We start from the raw sequence: 21,934 nt of genomic DNA on the forward strand, positions 1-21,934 counted from the left end.
TACAACTATCAAAAAGCACTCAAATATGTAAGTTGGGTTTCTAACATAATACTCATCTTCTAATATACAAGAGAAGCTTACTCATTGCCTACAAAAACTTTACTCTTTATTCAAATTCTAATTTGTATCACTCATTCTTAATTATAAGTCTAGACAATTAGATGATGTTTTCATGGAACTCTTTGACTCCACAAAATTCTTAGGGAAATTAATAAAAACTGCCCACATGAACCTGGTGATGGAAATAGCACCCGTCTTCCTTTTCCTTTATGGCCTAGTAGTTGGCTGGTGAAGAAGGCCAGAAAGAATTACATTAGTATGCATCATGTCACAAGCTATTAAATTTTATATCCTTGACTTCCTCTCTCCCTTTCCACTCCTAGTATTCCCTCAAATGTGTCAGTGTTAAAATGGACTTATATCACACTGAGCAGACATGAGACAAAACCAACTTGTACCAGTGAGAAAAATCTCAACTAAAGACATTCCTTTATCTCATAGAAGGAGGTACAAAATAAAAATGAAAAATATTTTATTTGAACATTGCATCTTATCATTATTCTATATTTCAGGCTGCTAAGAAGAAGCTTCTGAATTATTCTAAATTAATTCCGATAGCAATATTCCAGTATCATTTGACATAAATAAAACAAACAATTGCCCTTGGTATTGATAGAGGACAAGAATGTATTTTCTTGTGTTTTTTTAATAGTATTTCATGGGTAACTAATTTTAACAGAAAAATAGTTTAGTATAATCAACAGGTTTCCATATTTAGACTTTTTGAGAATGCATATTTATGTTATTATTACATAACATTACAAAATTAAATAACCATGTGGTAATTAAGCACTTTTTCAGAAGTCTCAAGGAGTCATTGAATAATGAAGGAGACTTGCCACAACTTATATTTTAATATTTGGATGATCAGATTTTCAATATTGCTAAATTTGTAATGGATTTTGTATATCCTTGAATAGTGTTTTGATCCATTTCTGCTTTGATGCCAAAAGCTCAAATAGCCTAGATTTGACAGGCTCCACAAACTAGTCCTATATTATGACTATTTTTAAAAATGGATTCAGAGAAACTTAACACTGAGCTATGTTTATTTTATTAAATAATTATGTCATTTACTTAAGCAATGTTCAGTATAAATCTACATAATTAGGCTTAAGTGACATACTTTCCAGGGCATAGCATGATGAAAACAACGTTAATGATAAGTAAGTTCACATACTGATTAAGCTACAAAGCTGGTCCGAAGCTGCACTTAAGCATTTATTTCCTCCTTTACACGATTGTTATCAGAATCCCTTATGTATTTAATCTTTGCTGTTTTCTTTTCTTTTTTCTTTTTTTTCTTTTTAGCTTGTGGGTTATTTTTTTTTAACTCCAATGTACAGAATATCCAATCACTATTTCTATAATTACTAATTCAAATTTAAAAATTTTTAAATAAAATTACATGGGATAAACTAAAGTAGTGTTGAAGTAAAGAAAACAATGGTGGACAATAAGAGGGACAGGAGGATGATAAGAGGAATAGAAAAAAAATATATGTTCTCAAAGCACAGAATGTAAATAAGTAATTTATGGATCAGCAGCTAGCACATCTACTTTTATTATAAATCATTATATCTAGTATGCATGCATTTATTTTCTGATTTTATATAAAGCAATGACATCTAGGTGATCATCAATAGTGTCTGAGTAAAATTGCAGTTCTCTAAAAAGATTGATATGAAATTGGAGTGTAATACATACAGAAGACTTATATTCTTTAAATATACTGTGACTAACTTTTAAATAAGTTTTTTTAAAGTTGTGGTAGAAATGTACACTGTAAAGTTTGGTCAGAAAAGTCTGTTTGACTTTATGAGTGAGCTATTGTCATAAAAAATGTTAAATGATAATAATCACAAAATCTCAGCGAAATGCAAGTATCTACATAGTTCACTAGTCCGTAAAATGTTCAGGGGCAGATTGACCTAAACTGCACTTTTCTGAATGTGGGTCTGTTACAGATGTCTCCCATGTTTTCCTTGAGACAGCAGGTTAACCCAGGCCCATTCTTTTTGTTGTGGTGACAAAGGAAGACAAATGCACACGTAAAACTCAAACATATTTCAAGAAATTATGTCTGCTAAAAATCCCATTGGCCCAAATAAATTAAATACCTAAGCTCAGCTTGAAAGGGCAAGAATACCCCACCCATTCTGATGGCAAAGCAAGTAAGTTACTTGGCCAAGCCTCAAAATGAAAAAATGTGATATACCCTTTTTCCATGGAAGTAGAGAAGAATGGTGAGTATTTCTGAAAAAGAATCTCACTTACCACAATAATTATTTTAGTAAACTGCATGTTATAGTTTATAATTGGCTCTAGCACAATGGAGGTAGTTTTATAATTTGAACACATGCCAAGTGAAATTATTTTCTGAGAAATTGTCATCTACGGTTTCACAAATTTTTTTTTATTTAAAAAAAAGGATTGCAAAATTAATACCAAAATGTATGTTTAGCAGGATTTAGGTAGGAGGGCTTTAATATTTTCTTACTTAGTGAGAGAACCTGAAACTGAAACCATGCAGTTTTGTAGCTACTTCTAAGTGGATATATCAAGTCAAGGAAGAATTGGCAAAACAGCATTTTAAGTTAATAATTCATGTGCTTCTCCTTTTGCTTCCCTGTTTAACAAAGAGTTTTGGGTGATTCTCATCCAGCAGAAGAGAAGATGTCTTGACTACTCAAATACAATATTGCTTTCTTGATCTATGGCATGCACTAATGACACTACAGGATCATATATACACTATATTATTAAAATGTTTGCATGATTCATAATATCAATGGCAAAGATAAAGGATCCTGATTCTTGATTCCCTCTATCCATAAGGTAAAATACTTAATAACACCCTATCTGTAATTATTTTGTTTGTAAATGAAAGATTCAGGCTTCCCAAATTGAGAATTTTTACCAAGTTTTGCATCAGGAACCAGCCCAAAGATGATTACCTTCTTTTCCATCTTCCTAAAAGTGAGGTAAGGGGATACAATGGGAAAAATTCTTTCTCTTCTGTATTATATTAGAGTAAGTTGTTTATTTAGAAGGAATTTCTTTGCTCTGTGATTATAAGTGATAGCAACAGAACCCATGCCCCACAACCGTTAATTCTGAGACATCAGGGTGTAAATGCTCATCCTCCTAACTTCATTTGGCATAGGTAACTAGGAAGATCATTTCAGTTTCAGAATTTCCAGTAAATTCAACTGACTCCTCCTCTGTGATTGTATCACAGGTCAACTTCTTTCTGCTCAATCTCATTTCTGTGTCTACCCTAACAGATGTTGATCCTGAGAGCAATTCCTAATGAACCTCTTAAACACTGAACTCCACTTTAGAGTCTGCTTCCCAGAATAGCCCAAAGAATGACGGGAGTCAAATCTAATAAACATTCATGAGCCAGTTCACCAAAGGGATTGTAGGCTTCTCAAAGAATTGTATCATAACTGAAGGTCATATAAATAGTTTAAGCAGGAAAGTGGAATGGTCAGATTTCACTGTAAGAAACTATTCTGGTAATATTCTGTAAAATGGATCTGAAGTGGCATGGAATCAACAGGTAAGAATATGATGTTATTTTAGTCATCCAGACAAGAAATAATAGTAATAATAGCTGATAGCTAACACATATATGAAACTATTTGAAGTATTGTACAGATAAAAGCTATTAATATCCACAAAAATACTATAAGGTGGGATCCCTGGGTGGCGCAGCGGTTTGGCGCCTGCCTTTGGCCCAGGGCGCGATCCTGGAGGCCCGGGATCGAATCCCACGTTGGGCTCCCGGTGCATGGAGCCTGCTTCTCCCTCTGCCTATGTCTCTGCCTCTTTCTCTCTCTCTCTGTGTGTGACTATCATAAATAAATAAAATTAAAAAAATACTATAAGGTAGGTAATGTGTGTATCTCTATTACTTCATATTATAAATGAAAAACTTGAATCAGAACGTTTAAATAAATTGTTCAAGGTCATGTGAGTTAATAAGTGGTGGAGTCAGAACTTGAACCAGTGGTACAGCTTAAGACTGTTTTCTTTTCACTACTGTAGTCTTAATGTACAGCTAGTGATAGCCTGACAGTAGAGACAGCAAAAGAGCTATGTGAGGAGTATAACATAATAAGTCAATAAGAATTTGTAAAATGATTGTCATATTTGGACATCTGAGTCTGATGTACTTATGAGTCCAAGTGGAATTCTTTTGTAGCTGGCTGAAAGCCGTCTATAAGAAATCTGAGAAGGCACTAAAGAGCTGGAGAGTCATCAGTCTATTAGTGATAGCCAGAGCCATAACAAGTAACATTATGATCCATGGAGACTGTCTAGAAGGAAAGAAGTGACATGGTCAAGAATAGAAACCAAAAGAATGTCAACACTTAAAGATTATTTCCACTGAAAATAAAAACACAGATACAAACAAATAAGAATATCTATATATCATAGTAGCAATAGGAAGAGCTGAGATATGTATGTGTCTTTTATATACGTAGACCGTCATGACTTAAGTTACTCACATCCTCCATCTTCTATCTTGGAGCATCAAATGAGTTTATCAAGTAACAGAAAGAAATCTGTGAATAAGTACTTCAATTAATGGCTGCTAAAAACCTCCAAAGTTTCAGGGAAACTTTCTGGACAGTTAGTGAACTTCCAAATGTCTTCAATTTCATGGCTTGGTAACTTTTAAAGATACCAATACATTTGGATAGGTGAAAAATTTAGAATGATTAATTAAGTGATTTAGATGTCAGAAGAAATATCTGCCCTTTATCTCACTCAAATTTGTTTCACAAGAATTATAAATTTAAAATGCTTTCAAAGCAAAAGCACTGAAGCCAGCCAGCTGGGGCATCTGGGTAGCTCAGTTGGTCAAGCATCTGCCTTTGGCTCAGGTCATGATCCCAAGGTTCTGGGGTGGAGCCCCATGTTGGGCTGCCCTCTTAAAAGTCTGCTTCTCCCTCTCACTCTTCCTCTGTGCTCTCCCTCTTTTTTTCTCTCTATCTCAAATAAATAATTTTTAAAATAGTACTGAAGAATCATTTTATTATCATAAATAAAAACAAATTATTTTAGCTAATAACAAAGAACTTTGTTTAAAACAAAGCCACTTTATATTCCTATTAAACTAACATGGAACTATATAAATGAAATGTTTTTCCCATTAATTTTGTCTTAAAAATGACCTTTACTTTGCTATTAATTTTTTCCAAATATTTATGTCTATGATACAGTGTTACTCTGTACCTAAGTGTTTCAAAGAAAAACATCTCCTTCTTCTTTCCTCCATTCTATACTTGAAAAGAAACCAATATTTCATAAAAGTAATTCAGGAACTAAAATTAAAATTTTTTCTAAGTTGCATTTATTTATGATGTACTGTTAAAATAATGATGACTTTTTTCCTCCTTGCCACTTCAACAGCCATTATTATTAATATAAGTGATATATAATATACAAACATAATTGAATTATCCCAGTTTATCACTTCTATTTGTCATAAAAATTACTTTCCATACACATTTCAGCCTATAAGATGCTAGGTCATTTTTTTTTAATCTTTATAGTCTTTATTGGAGAAAAAAAATACTCAATGACCACAGTTGATAAAAAATTAGTTTATAACAATGCCCTGATATGCTATTATTTTTATTTCTGTGGAAACACAAGTTTATTTTATCTTATTTATTTTATTGTTTTTGAAAGAGAGAGGGAGAAAGAATGGGGGCAGGGGTGCAGAACAAAAGAGAGGGAGAGAGAGAAAGAACGCTAAACCAGTTTCATGCCCAGCAAGGAGCCCAACATGAGGTTTGATTTCACAATCCTGAGATCATGACCTGAAGCAAAATCAAGATTCAGACACTTAACTGACCAAGCCACCCAGAAACCTTATCTATGGAGAAATAAGTTTAAAAGGCCAATTATTTTTTACATATTGGACACATGATTTAGAATCATTGATACTTTGTACAGAGGTAATGATATATCTTGAAATCAAAAATTTTCAAATAAAATTGTATGAAATGCACTGTTAAATAAACCCATAATTGTCCTTTCATCATTTTTAAGGTATGGTAAGAAGTACATAAATGAAAAATGTCCTCATTATAAAAACTTTGGCATTTCTCTGCAAAAATAGAAAGCTTTCATTTAGTTTCATATCCTGAGGGAACTTGAAATGCTTGAATGCTAAAAAATATGACTGATAATCCAAATAAGTTTCTTTGTAAAACAAATGATAAATATACTGACATATTGCTAATAGGAACTTGAAAGTTTTAAAATATTAAGGTTTGTTTCCATTTAAAATATGTGGTAGTAACCACTTATTTCTAGCCATTCAAAATCATTGATACCTGGTTTATGAATGTGGACTATATGGCTATGGATTATGATCTTGAATCATCATCTTTTTCTTTCTTTTAGAGGCATTTTCCAATCTAGAAATGTAGTTCATCTTAGACTCTTTTCCATTTATTCTACAATTTTATCTAAGTGATAATTATTGTATGTAATTACATTATACTTTATAATTAATTATATATACATTACATTTGACAATTGAAGATAGTGCCATTTTAGTAGTATACTAATTAAATATTCACACTTGCCAAAAGATATTTTTGATATGACATCATAGAAGTCAAATCTGCCTCACTGTCTTTATCATAACTATCATCCAACATTAACTAAAAATGATTGCATTCATACCAAAGATATGTTTTGTTATATCATGAAACTTAAAAAATTATAAAGTGAGGTTGTGCTTCAATGAAGATGGAGTAGAAATATTTTTCCCTGCATCTCCCACTGAGACCAAGTAAAAATCCTGGATGTCATATATAAAATAAATATGAAAGACTCTGAAAAATAGAACATATAAGGTAGAACAGCTAGAAATGTCAGGACTCTGAGAATGACACAGAAGTCATTTCTAGGTTGATTTCTAGGTGTCTCTTTAGCAAATATATACCATAGTTGGTGCTAGAGAAACTGGTAACCCAACAGAGCTAAGGAAAGCAACGAAGAAGAAGAAGAAGAAGAAGAAGAAGAAGAAGAAGAAGAAGAAGAAGAAGAAGAAAAAAGAAGAAAAGAAAGAAGAAAGAAAAGAAAAGAAAAGAAAAGAAAAGAAAAGAAAGAAAAAAAGAAAAGAAAAAAAGAAAAGAAAAGAAAGAAAAGAAAAGAAAAGAAAAGAAAAAAGAAAAGAAAAGAAAAATGATCCCCAACAAACAAAAACTTATTTTGCCAAAGGGGCATGTGCATGTGTAATGTGGGAAGAAGGGCAGGAATATCCCCCATTTCCAATGCACTAGCAAATGCCTAGCTGGGAGTCTGACCTTCCAGTACGAGAGGAGGTAGCCTTCCCCTTGTCAGACTGGTATTAGAAGAGTCCAGCTGAAATAGAATATTTAAATGAGATCCAGAGTCTCAAAATATACTGAAAATGTCCAGGATTCATTAAATAAATCATTCATCATACCAAGAACCAGGAAGTTCTCAACTCAAATCAGAAAAGGCAACACAGATATGATAGAGATGTTAGATTCACATGAAAATGGTTCAAAGCAGTAATCAAAAAATGATTAAAATAAAGAACAGTTATAAACATGATTGAAACAAACATACATGAAAACATACAGCCTCAGCAAAGAAATAGGTGATACAATAGGAGAGCTAAAATATGTAAGGCAAAAAGCTTATACAACTGAAAGGGAAAAAATAGACATTTCCACAATTATGGTTGGAGAAGTTAATGCCCTTTGCTCAACAATTGAGAGGAGGAGACAAAAAATCATGAAGGATATAGAACTTAACAGTAGCATCAATAAATAGGATAGAATCAGAATTTATCCAACATGCTAACATCAAAAAAACAGAATAGATATAATGTAAGTACCTATGGACATATACCAAGATGGATCATATCCTGAGCAATAAATCCATTATCAACAAGTTTCAAAGAATTGAAATCATCAAATAGATTTTCTGATAACAGAATCAAACTAGATATCAATAACAGAAAGATAATAGGAAAATCTTCTAACACTTGGGAACTGAATAATATTTTGTCAACTAATCCACAAGTCAAAGAGGAATGCCTCAATAGAAATAAAAAATACATTGAACTGAGTAAAAGTGAAAATACAACATAAGGAATGTGGGAACCTAGCTAAAGCAGTACTCAGATGGAAACTGATAGCACTATTATGTATTTACTTATATTTAAATTTTACTTAGTTAATATACAGTGCAATTTTGTTTTCTGGAATAGAATTCAGTCATTTACCAGTTACATATGATGGTGCTCATCACAACCAGTGCTCTCCTTATATCCTTCACCCATCTATCTCATCCTCCCAACTACCTCTCTCAATCAATCCTGTTTGTTCTATATTTTTAAGAGTCTCTTCTGGGGGCACCTGGGTGGCTCAGTCAGTTAAGCATCTGCCTTTGGCTTAGGTCATGATCCTAGGGTCCTGGGATCAAACCCCACGTCAGGCTCTCTGCTCAGTGGGGAGTCTCTTGTCCCTCGGCCTTTGCCTGCTGCTCTTCCTGCTTGTGCTCGCTCTCTCTCTCTCTCTGTCAAATAAATAAATAGTCTTTTTTTTTTAAAGAGTTTCTTCTGATTTATTTCCCTCTCTTTTTTTTTCCATCCCTGTTACCACATGTTTATCAGTTTTCTCTCTTAAATCACACAAATAAGGGATGCCTGGGTGGCTCAGCAGTTGAGCTTCTGCCTCCAGCTAAGGGCATGATCCCGGGATCCGGGATGGAGTCCCACATTGGGCCTCTGTTTCTGCTTCTGTCTCTGTTTCTCATGAATAAATAAATAAATCTTAAAAAAAAAAAAAAAAACATTGCACAGGTGAGGAAATCCTATGGTATTTGTCTTTCTTTCTCTTATTTCTCTTAGCATAATGCACTCTAGCCCCATCCATGTCATTACAAGTAAAATGATTTCATTTTTGATGGCTGAGTAATATTCCATCGTATATATATATACCACTTCTTCCTCATCCATTCATTGGTTGATGGGCATTTGGGCTCTCTCCATTTGGCTATGCTTGATAATGCTACTATAAACATCAGGGTGCATTACCCCCTTGAATCTATAAATGCATACATTAGAAATGTTAGCTATTAAAATGCATGGGTGGCTCAGTCAGTTAAGCATCTGACTCTTGATTTAGGCTCAGATCATAATTTCAGGGTCATGAGATCTAACCCCATGTTGGATGGGATTAAGCTCCTTAAGCTCCTCTCTGTCCCTCCCCCATTCACTTTCTCTCTCAAAAAAATAAATAAATAAAAGAAATTTCAGCATTTTCATCAAGATACTATGCACAATGTCAACTCAGTATAATGAAACCAAAGTCTTAACCATTAATTTTTCCACAAGTTGACTTTGGTGTTATACTTTTCCTTTCACATGGTATTAAATTACATTTGTTTCCTATATTTCCATCATTATTAACCTGCAAATTTCTTATTTGGTTAATTGAAACTTTCAAGAACTCATCTGCTGCCTATTCAAATATAAATCATTAATTGTGGATGGATGTTCAGTATAGTACAAAAGGAACTCTGTGATGAACTGGAATCTCTACAGACTAACCTAAAGCAGGATGGCTAGATCACGTATATCTTCTCCTGACTGTGTTGATAGCCTCCATTGATCCATGACATTGTTTGTGTTCCAGGTGGCTACACACTAAAGATACACCTAGCTGGGAGGCCTACCCTGATTAATGTCCTTCACACTTAAAGTGCAGATGGCATGACACTTATTGCCTTTATTAATTTATTAGAGCTGCCATATGGGAAAAATGGCTTTCCTTTTAACCGGAATCACTTGGGGATTGAAAGGACAACCCATTGCCATGGGGACAACATCAAGTTACCCAAACTAGCTGAAGATGAAAGAAATCAATGAATTGCTTGGACAGAAGCAGTGTGCACTGGCATTTTTCCACAACTCCTACTCTGAAAACCAGATGGAATGCAGTATGTCAGGGGAAGAAACATTGCAAATGTGCTCTCTATTAGGGAATTGTTTACTAGAGTTTGCATCAAGTAAAAGTATTCTAGACTGAGTTTATAAGATAATTTACCATTAAGATGGCACTGGATAAAATTATATATAACAAAAATGTGGTGAAATGATAATGGGATGAAGAGTTAATGCATATATAGAGTTTTAAATCCATGTACTTATCAGTTTTTTAAATATTATATGTGTACTAATAAGAGACATATATAATCTGTACAATGATTAGAAAGCAAATTAGGAATTCAATATTTCATATATAGGAATAGTTAACTTTATAGTTGGGTCTTCCTTAAAACCTGTATTTTCAAACTTAAGTTTAATATCTTATACAAGGAAGATGCTCAGTAAATGTGTTGAATTAAATGATCATCTAAGAAATTTCAATTTTGATGACTTTTCACTCCCATTTCTTAATTCACTAAAAAGTCTAGAGATCTTTTTTTAATGGACTCTACCAGATGTCACCTGATTACTTACTGCTCATAGTGAGTTAAAAGTTTAACCTGCATTTAGTATTCATAGCAAAAAGTCTTTTCACTATTTTTATTTTATAATGAATTTGAGCATCAGAAAATCTAGGCCATTTTTAGAATAAGGTATTAGGTCATGAAGATATATTTTCTTATTTGCTGATGAGAACTTAGTTGCAAAAATACATACTAAAAATTTTTATATTTAAAATTGCATAATCTAATCTTCTATACCACTATTAAAGTAAAAATATGTTGCTTTGGAATTTCTTTCTAAAAAAGATAAACCTAAAAAAATAAAGAGATGAGTCTATCAGGGCATCTGCAAATCAAACAAACCATATTTCACTGAATATCTGAACATATGGAGATTAGACACCTCATGCATTAAATTTTAAATGAACTGACCTTATTGAATCCTTGACAGCAGGAAAAAGGAAAGTATCAACAAGAATGAAAATATATCAGCACACCAGATTTATTTCACTAATAGCAAATAAAATAAAATATAGTATCCATAAAATGAACAAATAAAATCTATAAATTGACATAAAAGGTGGTTCCTATTCTTCCGGTTACTTACCATTGACCTTTTCTCTATCATACTTCACATTCTAAAACTATTCTCATGAAGTTATACAAGAGATGTCTGTTGAATATCCACTCAGTGTCAGGCATTATGCTAGGTACTGGGGATAGTATGATGAAGACAAAGGACAAAGATGCTATCCTAATGGCACTCACCAGCAAGTGGGACTGCCAACAAATACAAAATTAAAACTGCGGGTAATCAGCACAGTGATAGACAATATACAGGATACTATGGGAATAAAAGAAAGACATTTCACCTCTACCATATTGTGGAAATTATACTTAAGCTTAGACTTGAAAGATGCGTAATCTCATGAAGAAAAAAAATGAGTGCTCAAAGTAGAAGAAAAAATTAATGAAAGCCTGAAGGTGAGACAGAGCTGTGAATACTTCTAGAACTGGAAATAGGTCTATGTGTCAAGAAAACCTCCATGGTGAGGCTAATGAGTTAAGGCAGAAACAAGCAGCTGACAGATGATGATAAAGCCTATAGGATGATGTTGACAACTCAAGTAAAAATTGTAAACTGGCCCATGATGCCAAGCATGTTTGACAAGGAACACAAATGTTCCCACTTTTCAGTAAATACAAAGTCCCAGATACTGTATATATTCTATCATAATTCATCAGAAGCATTCAGGGTGGCCTCTGACAAATACTAAGGACAAAATGATTTGTGAGTAAATGTCAAAAATAAAGAATGAATTCAAAAGTTAGAAAACCAGATATTTTACCATCTGCTTAGTTTGGAACTCCTATGATTAGCTCTAAAACTGCTTAGTTTAGAACTGATCTTGGCCAAGAGTTGAGCTTTCTTCAACTGACCCCATCTCTAACATTGAGAAGTAGCTAATTTAAGGCATAAAGCCATCATATCCAGAAAGTCTGGTGGATGTCTTTTGCCTTTTCAGGGGCACTAGATAAGACTCTGTATTGTACTTTAATAGTTTCCTTCATGAATAAGCGTGAACGCAAAAGGGTGGTTGATCTGAAGCTCATTTCATTGTATCAACTTTTATCTGCCTCACAAGTTTTTCTTACAAACGTGTTGTGAAGGTGGAATTAGAAAGCAATAATGGTTCTTTTTTAATTTCCAGTAATAAACTACTCTTGATTAGATGATGATGTCAGTTAGGAAGTTATTCAGCAGTTCTGACAAGAGGGGTGATGTATGAGGGTAGTGAATATGAAGATTGAGATGGGCATATTTAATGGACAAAACTGATGGGATGTGGGGTTCAGATAGATACGAACATAAGAAAGAAGAGAGCTCATGTTGAGTTATTAGCTCCAGTAAAGGGGGAGACCATTCCCTGAGTTATGAAACATGAGGAAAAGATGAATGGATGTGTAGGAAAGTTATTTGATTTGTTCAATTTAGTACAGTTTGTTTTTATGTATCCATAGGACATAGAGATGGAGATGTCCAGTGGACAACAGGGCAGTTGTCCTAACTATATAGGACTGAGATAGAGGGGAGAAAGTTGGAAAACCAATTGTACACTCTTTTCTAAAGCTTTAAGACATATTTGGGCAAACAGTGATAAAGCATGTTCAAGGGAGGATTATTTTTATAATTATACAAGAGCCACAAATATGTTTAAACATAGATGGGAAGAAAAGAGTATAAAGGGAGCAGTTAAATACTCCTGAGAAGAAACTGAATAGCACAAGGTCCTTGAGAAGGCAGGAGTCAATGCAATCCTAGGGACATATGTGGAATTTGGCTTTTAACAAGAGGATGGAATTTCTCTCATTGTTACAAGAATAAGGAGGCATTATCACGTGGGCATGTAATAGATCCAGTCTTGGATACAGCATAAGAGAGATGAAGGCATTTTCAGCAGACAGCACTTTTTTTTCTTTTTTTTTATGTGCGTGAATAGGAGGCAAACTGAAAGTTTGTTGGTAGGATGGATAATTTGGAAATGTTGCTGAAGAGAAAGAATACCACACAAATCAAGAGACAAGTTTTTTGGGCAAATCTAAGGGCCCAGACTTGAGTTTCCAATAAGATATTTTTTAGATTTTTCTCCAGCAAAAGGCCATGGCCTATGTTTTTATAATACATAGAATGCGTAGAATTCAGTTTTGATTTAATCTCTAAATCCTTTAGGATTTCCCCCATGAAGTATTAATGTGAACTCTAACAGCTAATGATCATTTATGAAACTGATTTTAGTATAATTCTGGTAAAATCTACTCTTTAGGATAATATCCAAATCACATATGTGATGGTCAATTTTGTGTGTCAGCTTGGCTAAGCCATGGTGCCCAGATATGTGGTCAAACATCATTGTGGATGTTTCTGTGAGCCATTTTTAATAAGACTGACATTTAAATTGGTGGACTTAAAGTAAAACAGATTGCTTTCCATTAAGTGGGTGGCTCTATCCAATCAGTTCAAGGCCTGAGGAGAACAAAACCCAGACCAGCTCCAGCAAGAAGCATTCTGCCCAAAGACAACTTTCCAACTTGAGCTGCAAAAATGGCTCGGCCCTGGGTCTCCAGTCTGCCAGTCTAACCTTGGCAGTCTCCACAATGTGTGAGACAATTCTTTAAAATAAGTCTGTCTCTTACACATTCTCACACATTATATTGGTTCAGTTTCTCTGGAAAACTCTGCTTAATACAATGTATTTAAAGTTTGCTTAACATTTGTCCATTTCTTCATTACTTAGCTTACTTCATGTCAATAGTAATTGGGAAACTTGTTTAATTTTGCTAAATTTTCTGTCTAAGAACATAAATTTTAATTTAGTAATATTTTATCAACTTATTAAAACAAATATTAATTTTCTTCTGTTTTCATTAAGAAAAAGTTGTGCACCAACCATGTAAGACTAACTTTTTAAAAATGTTATTTTTGTTCCCAAAGAAAAATATTTCCAGTTTTCTCTTTGCTTTTTCTCCAAATTATTTTAAAGTGTTCAATTTCATAATTTTTTAAAATTATATTTAACAAACTCTCACTCCTACTTTAAAAGACCAAGCAGGTCAACATTTTTTATTTTGTAGCATTTTTTAAAGAGTTACTTTGATATTTACCATGATATATTACTATGTAAAGAAATTATATATAAAAAAATTCAAAGATAGAAAACAGTGTCCTAAAACTTGACCATTCAATAGACATGTATAAACAGAAGCATATGTTGACACATCTTGTGTTTCAATTATTTCCTGAGATTAATTCTTTCCTTTGTGACAACCCAGAATAAATAATGACAATCCGGCCAAAGTGCTGTTAATAATCAAAATAATTTATCAGAATGCATTTTCTTTTTTTTTTTTTTTTAATTTTTATTTATTTAGGAGTCACACAGAGAGAGAGAGAGAGGCAGAGACACAGGCAGAGGGAGAAGCAGGCTCCATGCACTGGGAGCCAGATGTGGGATTCGATCCCGGGTCTCCAGGATCACGCCCCGGGGCAAAGGCAGGCGCTAAACCGCTGCGCCACCCAGGGATCCCAGAATGCATTTTCTATTTTTTTTTTTTTTTTTACTTAGCACTGTTTTGAAAATTGCCAATCTTACAGAAACATGAAAAATACATTAGAAAAATTTCTTCCATTGATGCAAAATTGTCATAATTAATTTTTAAAAATATAAAACTAGTAGGATGTCTGCTTTTCATGCTTCTGCATTTAACTTTGATAAATAGCATTTCATTTTTTAATATATACTGTGATTTCAGTCTATGACATACCACTTTTTTCAAATTATCTGCATAATTATGGCATATTAAAATATATAGTACTTCATATATTAGCTGTCTTCTAGTTAAAGTTGGTTGCAAATCACTTTTTAAAAATTCAATTTTCTTTCCATCAGATACTTTCCCAAAAGCTATATCTACATTTGTATGGCCTTTCAATCTCATCATTTATTAAGTTTCTTTTTTTTAAGTTTTTTTAAGAGATCTTATTTATTTATTCATGATAGACAGACAGAGAGAGAGAGAGAGAGAGAGGGAGAGACACAGGCAGAGGGAGAAGCAGGCTACATGCCGGGAGCCCGACGTGGGACTCGATCCGGGACTCTGGGATCATGCCCTGAGCCGAAGGCGGGCACTAAACTGCTGAGCCACCCAGGGATCCCATTTAATAAGTTTCTAATTTTATTTAGAATCCATTAATTACTCTATGATTCATGACAGTGAAGACAGAAATATTATTCCACTTGCCTTTTGGTCTGTTTTATAACAATTAGAAAATTGCCTTTATTCAAAGTTGTCTCAGCCTCATGTTAATTTGGTAAATGCCATTGTTTAAAAGAAAATATTTTTACAAGGCATGCCAGGAATATTTCTCTAGTTTTCCTTAAGAAGCATAATAATTCATTAGCAACAGTTTTCCCATGAATTGGATATTTATTTAATTTCTGAACCTGCAGCTTTACATATGATACATGCTTTTTAAAGAGATTTATATATTTATTTGAGACAGAAAGAGCATGAGCACAAGTGGGCAGAGGGAGAAAATCTTTAAGCAGACTCTCTGCTGAGAGGGGAGACCAATATGGGACTTGATCCCATGCCTCATGAGATCATGACCTGAACTGAAACCAAGGGTCTGACACTTAACTGACTGAACTGCCCATGTTGCCCCAATATTTATTCTTTCCAAACACTATGATAATGCTACCCTACTCTGGATCAATTTGTTTCTCCTCCTCTTCTGCCTTCTTCACCAGGAAAGTTTTAGCTTTCCTGTTCTTTGAGCCTTAAAAGAAAGATGAAATTTTAAATTAAGAATTGAGAAATTTGGGTGTCTGGGTGGCTTAGTTGGTTAAGCTTTTGACTCTTGATTTTGGCTTAGGTCATAATCTCAGTGTCATAGATCAAGCCCCACATCAAGCTCTATGCTGAGTATGGAGATTCTCTCTCTCTCTCCCTTCCTCTGGACCTCCTCCCACTATGTTCTCTCTCTCAAAAAAAAAAAAAAAAAAGGAAAAATATGCTATGTATAAGAAAAACAAATTCTTCATATTCTTGTCAAATAAAACTTTACAAAGTGCTCTGAAAGTAATGGCGTAGTGACGTTCTATTGAAACAGTGATGTTCCCCTAGTGTCTTTGGCATGTAGCTCAATCACTTATATCCAAAAGAAGCCACACAACTATTTTTGGTATAAATTAAATTATGTTTCACAGAGAAAATGTGCATAAACAACTAAATTTTCCTTCACAGAAGAAATCAATTACACTCCATATATATTAAAGAAATTGGTTATTATATCAGAGAGTAAAAATATAAAGCATTAAAATCCATTTCAAATAAATATTGAAAGCTGTTATGTATGAAAAAATTATTTTCTTTGAAGGAAATTAAAGTTATCAGGACATTTTTTTATAGCTTCAACTAACTTAAAAATTAGAACATTCTCTTCCAAAACACAATTTTTAATATAGTTTCTAAAAATAATTATAAACACAGTTTAAGGGATTGAGGGAAGTTTATTAGTATACTCTTTTTCCAATCAAAAACGTATTTTTATCACTTATTTTACCTATTCCCTCTTTTTTGTAAATGGAATTAAATATGTCAATAGGGGAAATTAAAGTTTATATCACATTAATAGCACTTTGCAGAATCTTTGTATAAGAGGGTCAGAAGAGGCATTTTTGATAAGGAAAATGAAAGGACTGAAAATGCTCTAAATAGGTTTGCTTATAAAAGAACGAACATTAATTAAATAAATAGGAGACAGTAGTTATGAAGGACATAGCTGGATCAATTTGAAGAACATTATTTGAGAGAAAAGAATAGTATTTTAGATTTTTTTTTTTAATCCACTTTAAGAGACTTGGAAAAGAAAAACAGGGACGGGAAAAGCCCAATCCTTAATACCTGCAAAATGGTTGAAAATTATAGTAGTACTATTTTTGGCATTCCAGAAATTCTTCCTACTTTCTACTCTACTATAATTTATTTCACTCTCTAATGAATCACTCCTGATAGCATATGACATGCTAATTCTTAGCTTCCATCTTAAAAAACTTTTTTGTTTGGCCCTGTTTTCCTCGCTATGTATCCCTTACTTGCTATCCTTTGTAACAAAACTTTTGTGGTCAGTGCATATTACCTCCAGTTCTCCCATTCTCTTTGAACTAATGCAACTTGGCTGTCACTTCCATCAATCCACAGGAATCTCTTCACCTTCCTTTACTAAATTATATCATCTCTTCTCAGGCCTTTATGAACATATACTCCATAGCACTCACTGCATCTTTTTTTTTTTTTTTCTTTAAATTTTGTTTATTCATGAGAGACCAGAGAATGAGAGAGATGGAGAGACAGAGACACAGGCAGAGGGAGAAGCAGGCTCCATGCAGGGGGACTCAATCCCAGGGCTCCAGGATCACTCCTGGGTCAAAGGCAGGAATGAAACCACTGAGCCACCCAGGTGTCCCCACTGCATCCTCTTGAATGCATTTCCTTCACTTGGCTAGCAGGACTTCACATCCTGTCAGCTTTCTGTCTGCTTTACTGTTACTCCTTCTAAGCATTTTTACTGGTTCCTCCCCTTCTATTGAGATTTTAAAAATCGGTACTCATGATGAGTTAGGGACAAATGGGGTTAGGCAAGGCTAGGTAGGGGGTTGTGGAATCAGGCTTACAAAAATCCCCAAAATGCTGAGGTGTAAGGAAACCAGAGATAAGGGAATAAGCCAGACCACCCTGCTCCAGGTGTGGGTGGGGAGCGTGTCTTTTTTATTATAGTCATCTGTGACCAACAAAGAATAATGAGACCCCAAAGAAGAAGTAAGCCATTAAAGATGTTATCACCAGTCCTTACTCAAACCAAGACAACACAAGAATCTCAAAGCAACAAGCTTCCTGATCAGTTCTCAATAAAAGACTGCCACTAAAAGCCCTCAGTGGTAACCCTGTAGGGACCCTTTGCACTTCTGAGAGTGTTCTCTGTATCCTCACTTAATAAACTTCTATTGCTTTACTCACTCTCCATTATACGTGAGATTCATTCTTCAACCTCATGAGACAAGAAACCTGCTCTCCTGTATCAATGACCCTTGTTAAGGATAGTAAAGCAGATTTTATTCAGGAGGATCCTCACAATAGACACAGTGCCATTGCAGTGGGATCTTGCAATGGGAAAGAGATTGCACTCAATTCCAGATACAACATGGACAAGTGGGGATTTATAGCCACAAACCAGGGTGGGAGTCACTGAATAGAAAATTACTAAGAGGAATCTATTAGAGTTAAGAGGGGATTCTGGCCAAACCAAATTCAGGGGATTTTTCTGAAGGCAGGCCAAGGTGATCAAACATCACCCAGGGGATGGAAGAGAATGAAGAACCCAGTTAGATATTGAGAGTGACAGCAAAGGATTCTAACTCAATTGACTTATTAGGATTCTTGCTAAAACTGGACAATGTGGAGAGGAACTGAAAAGATCAAGACTCAGGATTTAGTGAAAAGTTCAGGGGACATGGGTAGAGTTTGGTGAAAGAGACAATCTTTGTCCCTTTTAACTTCTAAACATTTGAATAGTTGAGGGCTAGAGTTAAGGATGGTGCAAGGGTTAGGACTCAGTTTTTGTTCTTTTTTCTCCTACATAGCCCCATGCACTTGATGCCCTGCTATGTCACAGTTGTGCATAAAATCTCTGCCAATAATTCTCAAATTTATATATCCAATCTCTCTTCTGAACTCCAGTTCTGTATCTGCCACCCTGATGATGTAGGAACAATGTGTTGTTGGGGTTGAGAGCCAATGGCCAAGAAAGAATTGAGACATCTTTGGTGCAAAAGGTGATTTTACTAAAGCACCAGGGACAAGACTTGTGGGCAGAAATAGCTGCTGCACTGGGGTTATGAGGAGTGGCTGATTATATACTTGGGAGTTGAGAGGGGTAAAGACACAGGAGGCATCCAAAAGGACTTTGATACACTAAAGACTTCCAGGATACCAGACGCCTGGCTATTGTCAAGCTAAGGTTATCTTTCCCTCTAAGTAAGACATTAACATTAAGACAGTTGGAAGTTTCCTGGAGGAATATTAATACTCTGCCAATCTCAGGTGTTTTTGTTTGTTTGTTTGTTTGTTTTGTCAATGGCCTGCAGGTTTTAGAGAAATTTAATTAAATTTCCATTTCCTTCTGCCTTTGTTTCCCACATCACTGTGGAGGGAAGAGTGATGGTAGGGCTCCAGGAAATGGAGTCTATGGGTCTCTGAAAGTTAGGCTATTGATAAGAATGCTTTTTCCTTGTAAATCACTAAGACATTGGTAGGGACCCCTGGGTAGCTCAATGGTTTAGAGCCTACCTTCGGCCCAGGGTGGGATCCTGGTGTCCCAGGATTGAGTCCCACATCAGGATCCCTGCATGGAGCCTGCTTCTCCCTCTGCCTGTGTCTCTGCCTCTCTGCCTCTCTCTCTCTCTCTCTCTCTCATGAATAAATAAATAAATAAATAAATAAATAAATAAATAAATAAATAATTTTAAAAATTATTTAAAAAAACTAAGACATTGGTAAACTGATGGAGATGCAGGTCTTGTAGAACTGTGATTTCTATTAGTTAATCACTTGTTTTTTTTCCCTTTCCTTAGTTTTAGGACAGCCAGGTGTGCCTGAGGAATGTCATGCATATATTGGTGTCAGCTCATGCTTTGTCCTCAGTTTGCCTTCTAGTCCCTCATCACTACTACCTTTCCTTTGATGTTTAGTAGGCATCACAAAGTTAACAACAGCAAAACTAAACCCAAGATCTTTTCCCTTCCCCCAAATCTACTTTAACATCCTCAATTTCAGTTCTCCCTTATTTTTCTCCTCTCACAATCTCCAAGAATTACTCTGACTCTTCTTCAGAACACATCCCAAACTTGACTAGTTCTCATGCTATTCAGGTAGTCACTTTCTACCTGACTTTCCTACAGCCTTCAAATAAGTCTTCCTGCCTTTTCCCTTCATGTCTTCCAGTCTATTCTCAACAACTCAGCAAAATGAGCCTTTAAAAATGGAGATAAACAAGATAAAGTTATTTGTGACCATAGTGTTAAGACAAAAATCCCACAAAACAGAAGAGTTAGCTCACCCCAAACCTATGATTTTGAGAACTGTCAGCCCCACACATTATATACCATAAATATTTCTTGAACTCAAAGATGAATTAAATAGAACTTCTTAGTAAGACACTGAGAACATTAGCATTATCCTACATTTTTGAAAAAATTAGAAACATCTTAGGATCTAGAACATTATTGGTAACATATGTGGAGATAATTAAAATTAAACTCTTCATTTCAAAATGTTTATTATTATTATTGTTTTAATTGATTGCTGTAAAAATATCAAACTGATGGAGCTAAAACATGTATTTAGGTAGTCAATCATTATGTTTAAGGCTGTATGGTATCTTGCCTTTCCTTGGCAAAGTTAAAGTTTATAAAAACTAACAGTTCTTCTCTCTGAGCACCCCCCCCCGAAAAATTATTTCCATTATTGTGCTAAATATCAGTACATAAATTTCAGCAGATGATCTACATATCAGATGTGACTTATCCTATGACAGCAGTATTTTGTGCTAAAAATATCTCGGATATAAAAATGTACTTATATCTTTATTACAGGGGCGCCCGGGTGACTCATTTAAGCAACCAACTCTTGATTTTAGCTCAGATTGTGATCTCAGGGTGGTGAAAGAGAGTGCCAAGTGTGGTCTTCAGGCACAGGGCTGAGTCTGCTTGAGATTCTTTCCCTTTGCCTCTCCCTCTGCTCTTGTTCTGTCTCTCTCTCTCTTTCTAAAATAAATAAATATTTTTAAAAAGTGTATTTATATTTTTATTACAGACAAGCTTCTGATTTGACCTTAACAGTCAAAAATAGAAATGGATTAAAAAACAAGATTATTCAGTGTCTTGTTGCCATGGTTGTGCAATCTCTCCCAACACAGCTTTCAGTCATATATACATTAAGGGGAGAAGTGGTGTACTTTAGAACAAAAGTGCCCCACATTTGTAGGTAGAAGATCTGGGACTATGTGCCAGTTTTCTAGCTCTAGGAGAAAGAAAATAAGATAACTGTGACATCACTTTTCTCATCTATACATAGAAAACAACAAAAAAAAATTGTTCTATATTACTAATAGGACTGTAAGGGATAATTCAACATTTTTTGGGGGAAAATTGCAAGTATAATAGTTCAGTATGTAAGTGAATATTGGGTCTTAGTTCTTCAACTGTATATATATATACTTATATGTGTACATGTATAACATATATTAAAGTGTTTTAAAAAACAACTCATATGTCTAAAAATCAACTTCCTTTGATTCTTTGGAATAAAATAAAAAAGAAAAGAAAAAGGAAAAGGGAAGAAAAAACATATTTAAAAAATAAAATATTTCTAAATGTTTCTTGATATATTCCATTATGTATTCAGTAATTTTGTTACAAAAAAAGAACACCAGAAAATTGGCAGCAACAAAAAGCACAGTAAAATAATATGAATTGTCATTTTAAGACATCTTCTCCTTTTTGTTAATTTCTGATTCATGTGCATTTAATCCTCCAATATATGTAAGGAAATAAGATTTGCCACTTGGACAAACTAATTTTAATAAACATGAATTGGCATACTCAAATATAACACTTAGTCATCTCACTTTATAGTGAATATTCTAAAAGAAAACATGGGACTTAAATGTTTAAATAGTCACACAAATTATTTTTAATTTTTAAGATCGCACAGGCTGGAAAGATAACCATGCTTAATCTAGGGAACAATAGTATAGTCC

This window comes from Canis lupus, chromosome 31, assembly GCF_003254725.2.
Source record: "Canis lupus dingo isolate Sandy chromosome 31, ASM325472v2, whole genome shotgun sequence".
Classification (NCBI taxonomy): Eukaryota; Metazoa; Chordata; class Mammalia; order Carnivora; family Canidae; genus Canis; species Canis lupus.